Source organism: Falco biarmicus, chromosome 14 (genome assembly GCF_023638135.1).
Source record: "Falco biarmicus isolate bFalBia1 chromosome 14, bFalBia1.pri, whole genome shotgun sequence".
Taxonomy (NCBI): domain Eukaryota; kingdom Metazoa; phylum Chordata; class Aves; order Falconiformes; family Falconidae; genus Falco; species Falco biarmicus.
In genome coordinates, this window is record NC_079301.1 from 18,362,217 (window position 1) to 18,374,230 (window position 12,014).

The window sequence follows — 12,014 nt, forward strand, 5'->3', positions numbered from 1 at the left end:
ACTTGATGAAGGGCACAGAGATGATTAGTTGGTCTTGGAATGTGACCGACAGTTTTTCAGTATTTGTGTCACGTCATAGTGAGTGAATGCGACGAGGATTTCCACGTGTACGAGGTGCCCTCTTATGGCACTGCCACTGCTCATGTTACTAACTTTTACCTTACTGCACCATGAAATGCTTCATTTTGGAAAGATGCCCACAATTAAAAAGAAAAAAAAAAAAATAAATTAAACCCAAAGAAAGCTCTGACTCAGTTTGGAGAGACCAGTCAGCAGGAGAGTTTTCTTTCTTTTAATCACTGACAGCATTTCTACCCCTCCAACAGTAGATCCTAACAGATTAGTGGAAAGTTACACTTCTGTAAAAACCGATCATTCTTTCTGCTGGACCCTTCAAAATGTGAATGCTCGTGTCACTGTAACACCCAGCTTGAATCTAGCCTCAAGACCAGTGAATCCGTGCCTGGGAATCTCAGTATCACAAGTACTGAACCCAAGTGCCACAGGCTGAGAAACTGTCATCGCAAGGGAGCTAAGAATCACCTCAGCATCTGTTGTAACAGCATAAGAGCAGCACTAAATGACTAAAGGTTTTGGTGTAAAAATCTTAGCCTGAATGATCAACAATGCAAAGTAATTTTGCAACTCAAGCTATGCACCAAGACTTTTTTTTGAGGAGTTGAGTTTCACGTCAGAACAGAGTATCAATATTATTGGATCACAGAATCATCTTGGTCAGACATGACCTCAGGAGGACTTCTGGTTCAGCTCCCAGCTCAGAGCAGCATCATTAAGATCATTGCTCAGGGCCTTGTCCAGACAAACTATGAGTACCTCCAAGGATGGAGATGCTACAAAAAGCTCTGTTTGACCACCCTCATGGTTTTCCTATCTAACTAGAATTTCCCGTGTTCTATCTTCTGACCATTCTCTCCCATCCTTTCACTGTGCACCTTTGATGAGAGTACGACCATCTTCTCCACACTTTCCTAATAGGCTGCTGTAGATGCCAACAAGATCTCCCTTCACCTTCCTTCCCAGGCTGAACAGACCCAGTTCCCTCACACTCTCATATACCACGTGCTCCAGTGTCCTACAGTCTGGGTGGTTCACCACTGGGCTCACTCCCATATGTCAACATATCTCTTGTACTCAGGGGCCCCAAACTGAACACTCCCATCCGGTCTGAGATCACTCAACACATCATCTTGAAGTGCCAGATGGAGAGGAAGAGTCTCAGCGCGCTGGCTACGCTCTCGCTGTACAGCCTGAGCTAATGCAGCCACAGCCATGGCTGGCATCTTCGCTGCAAGGGCACATTGCAGCAAATACCTATGTATGACACCCTTTTCATCAGGGCTCTTCAGGTCTTCTGCAAGTGTATATTCTCTACTCAGCCACAAGTCTGCATTGCTGCACGTGGTTTTTTTCATCCTACGCTGAGCTTCTGAGGCAAGTACTGTAAACCAGGTCACAGCACCAAAATCGTCACCACCACCTGATTGGCATCCTTACTATTCCTCTTACAGAGCACACATTTACACTGGCTTCAGTCAATGAGAACACTGAAACAACTACAGTGAACAAAATGACATAGTGAAAAGACTTGGTAAGAGATAAATAAGAAATCAAAATTATTTGCACAGGTGTTATCTTGCAATTATTTAATTCTTTTGTATTTTGAGTTGTAAGATTTTAACTTAGACGTGGTTTCTTGACAGCTTTTGGCAGCCATCAAGACCGTGCTGTCATTGCCCCTGTAGCTTTTTGCAATTTTTATGGTATAAATAAATCAGGTCCATGTTTGAGAAATTTTCTGCTTTTTTGGCATTCAGTTATTCCTGCTGAAGGCATATACTGTGTTTCCTCTTCTAGCAAACTTCCCACGTTAGGTAACACTGAAATACATGCACAGAGTAGCTCTTGTTAGTCCAAATCTAACAGAAAGCTAATTTGGTGTGTTAACCCATGGAGTAATAAAATATCTATTGTATATTTGGCAAATGAATTTTTAGCACTATTAAGTCAATGGGATTTTGAAGCTGACTTCTAATGAAGTAAAATTTTTTATCCAGGACCTTATCCATCGCCACTTACTAAGAAAGCCATCTGCAGTTCCGTCTCATCTCCTTGCTAGAAAAGTCTATGCTCAGTTCTGGTCAGGACAAAGATTACAAACTATTAAGACAATTTTAATTGAAACTAACTTTTTTTCTTGTAATTGCTGAAGTAAATGTCTGTTGAAGATCAAATACATTGAAATAATTGTCTTCTGATAAAAGCACCATGTTTATATCCAGAATATGCATGTTATAATGCAAGAGCAGTTTAATCTCTGTAAAAACATGCCTTGGTCAATCTGTTGTCTTTGAGGACTTTCATGCATATTATCCAAGGAAAGCTTCCACTGAGAAAACAGAATGCATTAGCTTCTCACCAGAAAAACTTTCCTACTACTTCAGCTTTCTACATGTCCATGTAAAGGGAAATACTTGTACTTTCTTCTGGTAAACTTCCCATACTGCTCAGCATTTTACAAAACATGGACAGGGCACCACTCCAGTTCAAATTAGACAGAAAACTAACACAGTGGATTCTTCTTTTAACCTTCTTTTTTAAATTGCACCATATTAGAACTTTTAATGGAGTCCATAATGTTGAGAAAAGTGTGCTTCCAAATGACAGCTTATTTAGATAAAGATGCAGACATAGATTAAACAGGGGGGGAAAATACGATAGTATAAAATTGGGTTCTAACTACCTTATCATTATCTGAATCAGTGTTTAGCACAGGATGCTATGAAGTACGCAAAAGTAAACTGCCAATGAAAAACATTTGCTGTATCTTATGTACAAGTGAAAGCCCTCAATATCCATTAATAAGTTCAAAGTATATGGCACAACAGTGTTCATGCAAAAGTTAACAAAATTGCATCACTGATCCCTCCACCGCTACCAGTAAGCTTCATTTCTTTTTCAGACCAGGAAGCAAATCTTAATATTCAAAACCTGCACCTACTTTATTTGGGCCACATTGCAACATTTAGTATAATATTTTCAAAAGTGGCACTGACATTTTTTGAAAGCTTGTATTAAGCAATAAGCATTAACTGAACTTACTTATTTTTGTTAATCACTTCTCCTCTACAATCCCATTTTCCTTTTTCTACTCAGGAAAAATCATACTAGAGGAAGAGGAATGTTGACCATGTAACTTATGAATACAAGAGCACTCACACACACAGGGACACAAATGAAGTGTAGCAACCTCTTCCAACATAGGATCACCTTAAGATAAGTTGCAAAGCTTAGCAATAAAAAGTCATCCTAAATTCCTGGTGAAAAATACAGTTCTGAAAGAAGTTACACTTTTAAGACAGAAATTAAAAAAAAAAAAATCAAAGTCAAAACCAGATTTCACCTAGAGAATTTGTGTTTAATTTGACTTAAAAGTTTGGCTTAGAAAGTTGCATCCATTTATGTATCTGCAGGCATAATCTTTTCTTATAAGCTTCAAATAGCATATAAAGGAAAAACTTTCACTGAGAAAGAACAACAAATAATAGTGTAAAAGTGTGGAAATCCATTCAGTATAGTAAAACAGAATCTGAAGGAAAGCAAAATTCTTGCAGATGATGTGAAAAGGGTTCCCCCCCCCAAAAAAAAAAATGGTTTTGAAAAAAAGAATTATGCTGAGTAAAGCTTCTCACTCAAACACATTAAAAACCTTCATACCACATCAATCATATTAAATCAGTATTTGCAGGTTTCTGGTTCCCCAAATAATAACTTAGACACCATTTAAATCAAGGAATATATGTAACTCCAGAATAAATGCAAGAAATCGTACATTTCACTTCATATCATAAAATCAAACTCAACTCTCATGGATCAAATTCATTTTTCCAACACAATTACTGTTGAGGGCAGAAAATCAAGAAAATTTAGGGGTTTAACTCATTTCTACTTTAAAAAAAAAAGAAAATATTTATTTCCTGCAAACTGTTTTAAACTAAATGGTAAAAACCATATCATTGGATAACCACCATTATTGGGAAGGAAACTTAAAGAAGTTTTTCCATAAAATAATTATTCACCTGAGTAATAAATCTTAGTTAAATCAATTCAATAAATATAAGCAGATCTATAAGCAAAATACTGAAGCCCTTATAGAACTTTAAAATACTGTGGTACAGATTTCCCCGCAAGCTGGTTATCTGCGGAGTCTGGCAATTGCCTGAGAGGGAAGGAGAGGCCTGAACAATGACCACTTGAAACAAGCACAAAAAGCGTCGAAGAGTTTTGAAATGAAGATGGGGAAGATTTCTGCTTCTCCTGGTCCCTTCCACCCTCTACACACACACACACTCTGCTGGGCAAAAAATCCTTCAGAAATACTTCAGTTTTCTATTGTATGATGTTTAACCTAAATAGATTTTGAACAAATTCAACTACTGCAAACTTTTTGGACTGTTGTTTGGATAAAAAACTTGGTTTAAAACATCACTGACATTGGAAATAGGATGCAATTCCTACCAGTATAAATGGCAAAAAAATCAAACTCTACAGCTTGTAAAACTGCAATGGCTGTATACTCCTAATATTAAGGCATCATGTAATTTATATTCCAAATTATCTTTTCCTAAAAATTTTTCTATGTTTGGAAAAATGTTGAATATTATAGGTATTAATATCCTCAAAATACTTCACTGTTTTAAAGTGACCTCTTATTTAAAGTTTCAGTCCTCATTTTTTTCTTTCAATTTTCACTACGTAAGTTATCAGCTGTATCTATGGTTCATGGCTTTGGTAAAGGGGAAAGCAGAGTACGAGGTGTGCACTGGGAAGATGGCTGTTGGGGGTTGTGTCATATGTTTCTTTAGCTTCATATTTGTAAACCAGCAATGATACAGGAGCAATGCAAAATTAATTTCAAGCATCTCTACAGGGAAGAGACTTCTAAAACCTCACACCTATTTAGCCTAGCATAAAAATAAAATTAAAAAAATTACTATAACAATCTGGGCCAGTATGGTACTGTCTAGAAGTCAGACCAATAGAGAATACTCAGCAGCTCAGCTCCAAGTCTTCTAAAGCTGAGAGGATCCAGACAGGAGGTTATTCATCTTCCAAGTTATTATCATGGGGTCTCAGGTGCATACTCCCAAGTTTTTGTCTGAACCCTTCTGTTATTTTGCAGTTCAGACATCACTGACTACGAAAAACAGTGTGAGTGAGGATGCATGTGGCTTCTAACATCTCAGGAGGTTTCCATATGGTGATGCACCAACTCAGAAAGTCATCTGCTTTTCATGCAGAGTGTTGGAAGTAGATGGTTCCACCTTTTTCTGTAATGTTTTCAGGTTTTTATTTGGTTTCCTGGAATTAGATTATATTAATTGATTAATTTTTGTGATAATGCTCCGAAGCAAGTAACATTTTCCTGGCATGTTCAGGCATTTGGATGGAACTGAGGAATCTTTCCTAAACGAGGAGATGCACTTAATTCAGGACAGAGTGAGAAAGGCATTCATTAAGAATGAGATTTCATGTTTGGAAGTGAAAGTTAGATGAACATTAGAAAAAGAATTGTTTTTATGTGAGCTAATACAGAAAAACCTTAAAAGAGATGCAGAAAACCCTCATTAAAGATCATTAAGAAAGATACTTTATGATTGAGACAGAAATAACTTGATAAAGCACTGGAGTCTGTAGTTTGCAAAGAATCACTCTAGAGGATTTTAGCAATCTGTATGTTTATTTAAAAAATAAAAATAATACAGTCAACAAATACGGGCAAAGCCTAATGAAGTCCATCCGAGAGATGGCAACTGTTGCAACAGTTTATTCTGAAACAGAAACTGCAACATATTTCTCTTAAGTACAATGCCCAGTCCCACTACCACAGATGTAAAGGGGATTTAGGTCATAGCTTTCAATGAGAACAACTTTTGTTCGCTTTTTATTCAGATTGTTCAGTCAATCTGAGCAATATTAACAAGTGCTAGATTCTTCCTGCAGTAACTGGTAAGGAAGCTACAAAGTCAGATACATTTTGACCTTCACGTTTGTTCCCAGCCTCACTCACTCAAAAAAAACCCAAACAAACAAACAAACAAAAAAACCCAACAAAAAATCACAAGAGCTGGGTTGGGGTTTTTTGTTTGTTTTGGGTTGGGTTGGGTTGGGTTTGGTTTGAGGTTTTTTGTTGTTGTTCTATTTTGTTTGTTTGTTTTTACATTCCTGGGAACAAAGTGTCATTATTTATAACCTGCAAACTTCATTCCTGCTAAAATTCATCCAGTCATCATTTTTTAGTTACAGCATGAAAAGTCTCCATTGCAGATGACTTTCAGGAATACAGTAATTTCCTTCTCTGAAGCTAACAAGGTTACATGCTATTGTTACTTCAAGATGATATAAATCATAATGGTCCTCATTTTTTTCAAATTATTTCTTATTTAAGAGTTTCCTAATAAGTCCTCCCAGCCTTGGAAAAATTACTGCTAGGAAGCAGATTTTTCTATGCCAGGTTTTGGGGTTTTTTTTACCTATTTCCATATGCCTGATTCCATTTTGAAGATACATAATTATATTTCTAAATTAACTTTGTGTTCTACCTAACTGATTTTATTTTGCATGCAATGCTGTTTATGAACTTTTTACATTCCAAATCTGTTGCCCACCTACGTTTTAAAAGAAGGCATAAAATTTCTTTTCTATTATAGTCTTGAGGAGGTCTTGACAGTTGCTTTGTAATCTATCTGTGCACTAAGTAAACATATGCATCATCTTTAAGCCTTTTGTATCATTTCAGCATTGCGCAAAGATGGTGTATTTTAAGTAGTAGCCACATATTCCACCGCCTTCAGTTTTGATTTATACTGATATTTTCTACTGTAAAAGATTTTAAGCTTGTAAACATGGTGCCAAACTGTGAGGTATTATGGTGGTGCAAACAAATGATTAACTAAAAGACCCAAGTTTAGAATGCTCTGTGATCCGATGGAGAATTGACAGATAGAGATAAACTGGGAAGAAAAGAAGTCTGCACTGGGCTGCAAAAAAGAGATTATAACTCCATGGTGGGTGTGTGTGTGTAGGGGGTTGTAGAACAGAACAGGCGAATAAGAGAAGCTTAAGAAAAACCAGAACAGAAATTCAAGAACTTGGCCTGCTAAAGGTCAAGTCAATGAGAAACAGCCTGCCTCCAGGCCCAGACTTAATACGTAACTTTTCCAGAAAACACAGAAACCAATTTTTTTCAGAATAAACATATGTCACCCTAAATTTAATTTATTCATTTCTGATCATAAAACTAAAAAATATAAAAATACCTGAAAGATATGCCAGGAAACAGAGGACTAAGCACAAGCTCAATAAAACTTTCAGGATGGTGCATCAGTGCAAACACCAGTAAGCTTTCCAGGTATTACTGGTCAGTTCACTACTGTCCCACTGGTTTGGGGTTTTTTTCCTCCCTCCTTTTTTTTTTTTTTTTTTTTACACAAAACATGTTGCTTATCAGTAGAAGGCATTAGGATTGGTTATTATGTTTTTCTGTAACCCAGAAATACCTGGCTAACACAAAGCACTGGACTGCACATACAGAGGAATAGTTACAAATACACAGACCTACTGGAGAGAAAGAAAAGAGAGCCATGCTGCGTTCATTGATCCCCACTTGGAAGCATGGGGTCAGAGACTCAAATATTTTGTTTTATGAACTGATTACAGCACTTGTGCTTTTAATTTTTTGGCATTAAAATTTCATAAGAACTTTAATGTTGACTTACTGCACATTTACAATAGCCACACTGATCCAATTGACCATGATGACTCTAAAAGCCTTTTAACAAACTACATGGACTATAAACTAGCCCTGACAAAGGAGCCTTCAGAGACTTTCCAATGTAGTAATGTATGCTTTAATACGGTTTGTTGTTAAACCTCTACAATGGTCTGAAATTCCATCAGGTGTTTCTTTTTGCTAAACCTTGCTCAACTTCAGCTGATAAAAAGCTGTGTGAACAGGGTAAGGTGTAGCCTCCTGCAGTCAGCTTTGAAACTCCTCATAGCTGCTTTAGCTCACACCACCTTAGTTTCAGTTGGATTTTCAGCTGTGTATCTTTCAGGATAAAAAAATGACAAACCGGAAAACTACAAAATGCTCTATTCATATAACTATGCATTTTTTTTCCCCTGATTTTTGCCTCTATCCATAAGCAACCAATTCATCAGCTGCTTCTGATTTTTTTGACTGTATCACTTATGTTTCTTCATGGCTAATAACTTAATTGTAAGAAAATTGTAGTTTAACTACACAAAATTCATAGTAAAAGAGTTCATTCTATACTGGACATTCATCCCATACGGTATTATTTCTCCTCCCAAGTTTGTTTAATGTAATTCTTGAATTCAATGTGCAAATACTTACATTTAACACAGGCGATTTTTAAAAATTTTAACTTTTTAAAATATTTGCCTAAAATTTGCTACAGTTCATTTTTCTTCAACTTTTATACTTGCTTTCCACAAACATGTTCTTACATAGAGGAAAAAGTCTTTCTTTTTTCTTTATTTTACCACGTAAACAATATCCACAGATTAAAACTAGTGGTAACAATAGCAATCTTAACTCATTTCTGTAATATGCACTTTAACAAAAAAAATTTCTTAAAAAGATGTCACAAACCAAGTATGATATGTTTCATACTGTATTATTAATATGTACAGAGTAGTCTAAGCAATCCTCAAGGAAACTATAAGGGAGGACTGACAAAAGGCAAAATACATTTTAAAAGAACTTTAATACCCAATCACTTAACAAGGAGACATGTTAAAACTGCTCTATGTAAAGGCATGCTCTAATAAAAAATGGACAGTCCCACCACTTCATTCAGGACATATAGGCTTCATCATAATTCACGACATGATCGTTGAATTCCCCAGCCCACATCACCTTCATCTGCATAAAGGTTAAGGCTGTGCACGTGAACCCAGCCCATGGTAAACTACTGCCACAGAACCACTTTCACCCAGATAATTTGTACATTAATGAATGCAAAATGCTATCTCAGCAAAACCTTTAAGACAAATAATGGAACAGAAACAAAGAGCACCCTTTTTATGTTTTCTACCACCCTACATACCATCACAATTCACACAGAATTCCTGCATGTAGGTATTATAAATATACTGTAGTAATATTATAAGAATATAGTATAAGAAATAAGCCAGTGTAGTTTAGCTTTCAGGAAAAAAATACAGTACCCTAGTTAACAAAGAGGATACGATACCTCTCCCCCCCAGTAATAATCAATCTTTTCATCCATTACTTTCTTCTTTTAAAAAGGTAGTTTTCATTAAATATCCCACTGTGTAATAAACATGCTAGCAACATTACAAGTCGAAAATCTGTTTGTAAATAGGATTGAGAAAGGCAACTCAAAGACAAGTGGAAAGGTGAAGAGTTGAAATATCTGCTGGAGTCTTGTTTGTTTGGATTAGCAACTGATTACCACTCACCCATATCAATTGCAATCAACAGTATTTATATTTATCTCTGGCATTTCCTTCTGAGCTATCAATCAAAACATTTCTTTCTGTTTTTCATGTTAATGTCTGCTTCTGATCTCCAATATATGTGCACTTAGTCCCTAATTCAGCAACACTTAAACATGTATTATTAAAAGCAAGAAATGGTGAAATAATTTAGCAAGCACGGGTGAATTCAGGTTCTTGACAAAAAGCTGATCCTTTCCTTTAGGATTTAACTGAACTGAAACTTTAAGGTCAAAATTGCTTCAAATATTTGAAAATTTACTTTTCCAGTAAGGACCAGTACTGAAGGACTATTATTCTGTATATAGCAGTATATAATCAAACTCCAAATTCTCTTGTTTCCTCGAAATAATTTAACTCATAAATCTTGAGCTGGAGATCCATCAGCTCTTCATGCCAAATTAAAAATGGTCCATCTTTGTGACCATCCTTTAAAAGTGGAAAAAAGCTAATAGAGATTATTAGTTTCTATTTACTATACAGATTGAAAATACACACTCAACACTTGATTCGTTTTTACTTTCTGGAAGATTTCGGGGTTTTGGTTGTGTGTTTTGGTTTTTGAATTCCACTAGACTATTTTTGTAAGTACTTACCACTGCTGCCTAAATGCAAGCATACCAGAACCTACCATTCCAAAGACAAAAAAGAATTGCTAGTGTATTTCCCAAATACTAGACATTCCACTTTTTGTAAGAGCTGCAATAGTAGCTCTAATAAAAAAAAAGAACTAAGGCAGTATGGGGTAGACAGAAAATCTTTTTGAATGTTTACAGCTTTGGGGTCTGTTCATGCAGTTCTTGCACCATGAGGTACGGTAATGTTGAGGATGCTCTAGATGATGAAGATAGCTAAGTGAACATTCTCTCTCTATTTATGAAAGCTAAATTTCATCTCCTTGTATTTGGCTATTAAGAACGCCAGAGCATAAACTGTCTTAGTCTTTGGCTTACTCACAGATGTTCATTGAGAATATTATATTCAAAACTCAAGCTGTTCATTGTACATATGGCACATGACACGCTTTTGTATCATACAGGCTACAGAAAACACTGTGGCAAGGTTTCCACGTAAAGAACTCCTCACAGTAAATTCACTCTTTCTACCTTTAAATCTGTATGTTTACAGAAAATATGGAGCTTTAGTGAATATTGAGTCTACGTGATATAAAGACATCCACACAATGTGGATTCTTTTGCATATTTACTTTATGTCTCTGGGTACACAGGTATACCACCTCCTCTAACCAGTTCTTCCAAGTGAGATGGAACATACAAAAAAAATTCCTTCTAGTATTGTCAGAATTGTCCTAGAGTTCCTAATTTGTATGATATTCAGCTCCTGATAATGCACTGAATTGTTATTTTAAATACAAGTATCCATACATATACAGAACTTTCAGACTTATAGAGCCTTATGAATGACTTCTGAAAATTAAAAGGCAAAGACTTTGCATTTAAATTAATATTTTTGAAGGGTTTCCTGGAAAGACCTATTTTCATGACCATACTTAAGCATTATCTAGCATGGTACCATAAACCACAGTTACCCTAGAATAGAATGACAGTCATTTACATACAAATGAGCTCATTACTATTGAATTTTTTACCAGCTGTTGATTCAAAATTTGAAAGATGTTTTATGAATCTACATAAAATATTAAGCGATGGCCATTCTATTATCAGTGTCCCTTATTAATTCATTGTACTAGTTTTCATCTGCATTTTAGTAACTGTCATTCCATATGTTGATTTTAATCAAAACCACCACCCACCTAAATTTTAATCTGTTAGGAAGTATGTCCAACTGTAAAGCACATCGCATTGCCTAGTTATGAGAAGTTTAAGCTATGACATGACATGCCAACAAAATATACACTCATATTTTAATGGAACCAATATGCTACACTCCCTTTCAAGGAAATATGTATTCTAGCCATCGCTTAAAGCAGCATCAAATTTATGGGCACTCTCTGCAGAAACTTCCTTGAATAAACATTCACTTCAAAAAGATTAACATACGTCTTTTCAGAAGCCAGCCCTTAATCAATATGCTGGTTGTCTTGCTTTAAAGCAGCAGGATCACTGATTCTTCACCTACTGTATAGTAGGCAATATGCTAGACCCTCTTCCAAAACCCTCACCTGGGATATAATTTACACACAGAGAAATCTTTATCTAGTCGTTAAGATTGGCTTATTTACAGAATAACTTTGACTAGAGTCATGTTCTGTTTCATGCATTCACTTACATGGTAATAGCATGAGCAGACCCCAGGGACATGCCCTGGCTTCGGAGAACTATTAAGCAACATATGCCAGAAGGATATTGCATGCCTTCAGTGGTGCTGTCAACACTTTCCTCTGCAGATGGGCAATAGTAATTAAAGCAGTTTATTGATAATTTAATAAAAAAAAAAATCCAGAAAGAAAAAGAGATTCTGTGATAACA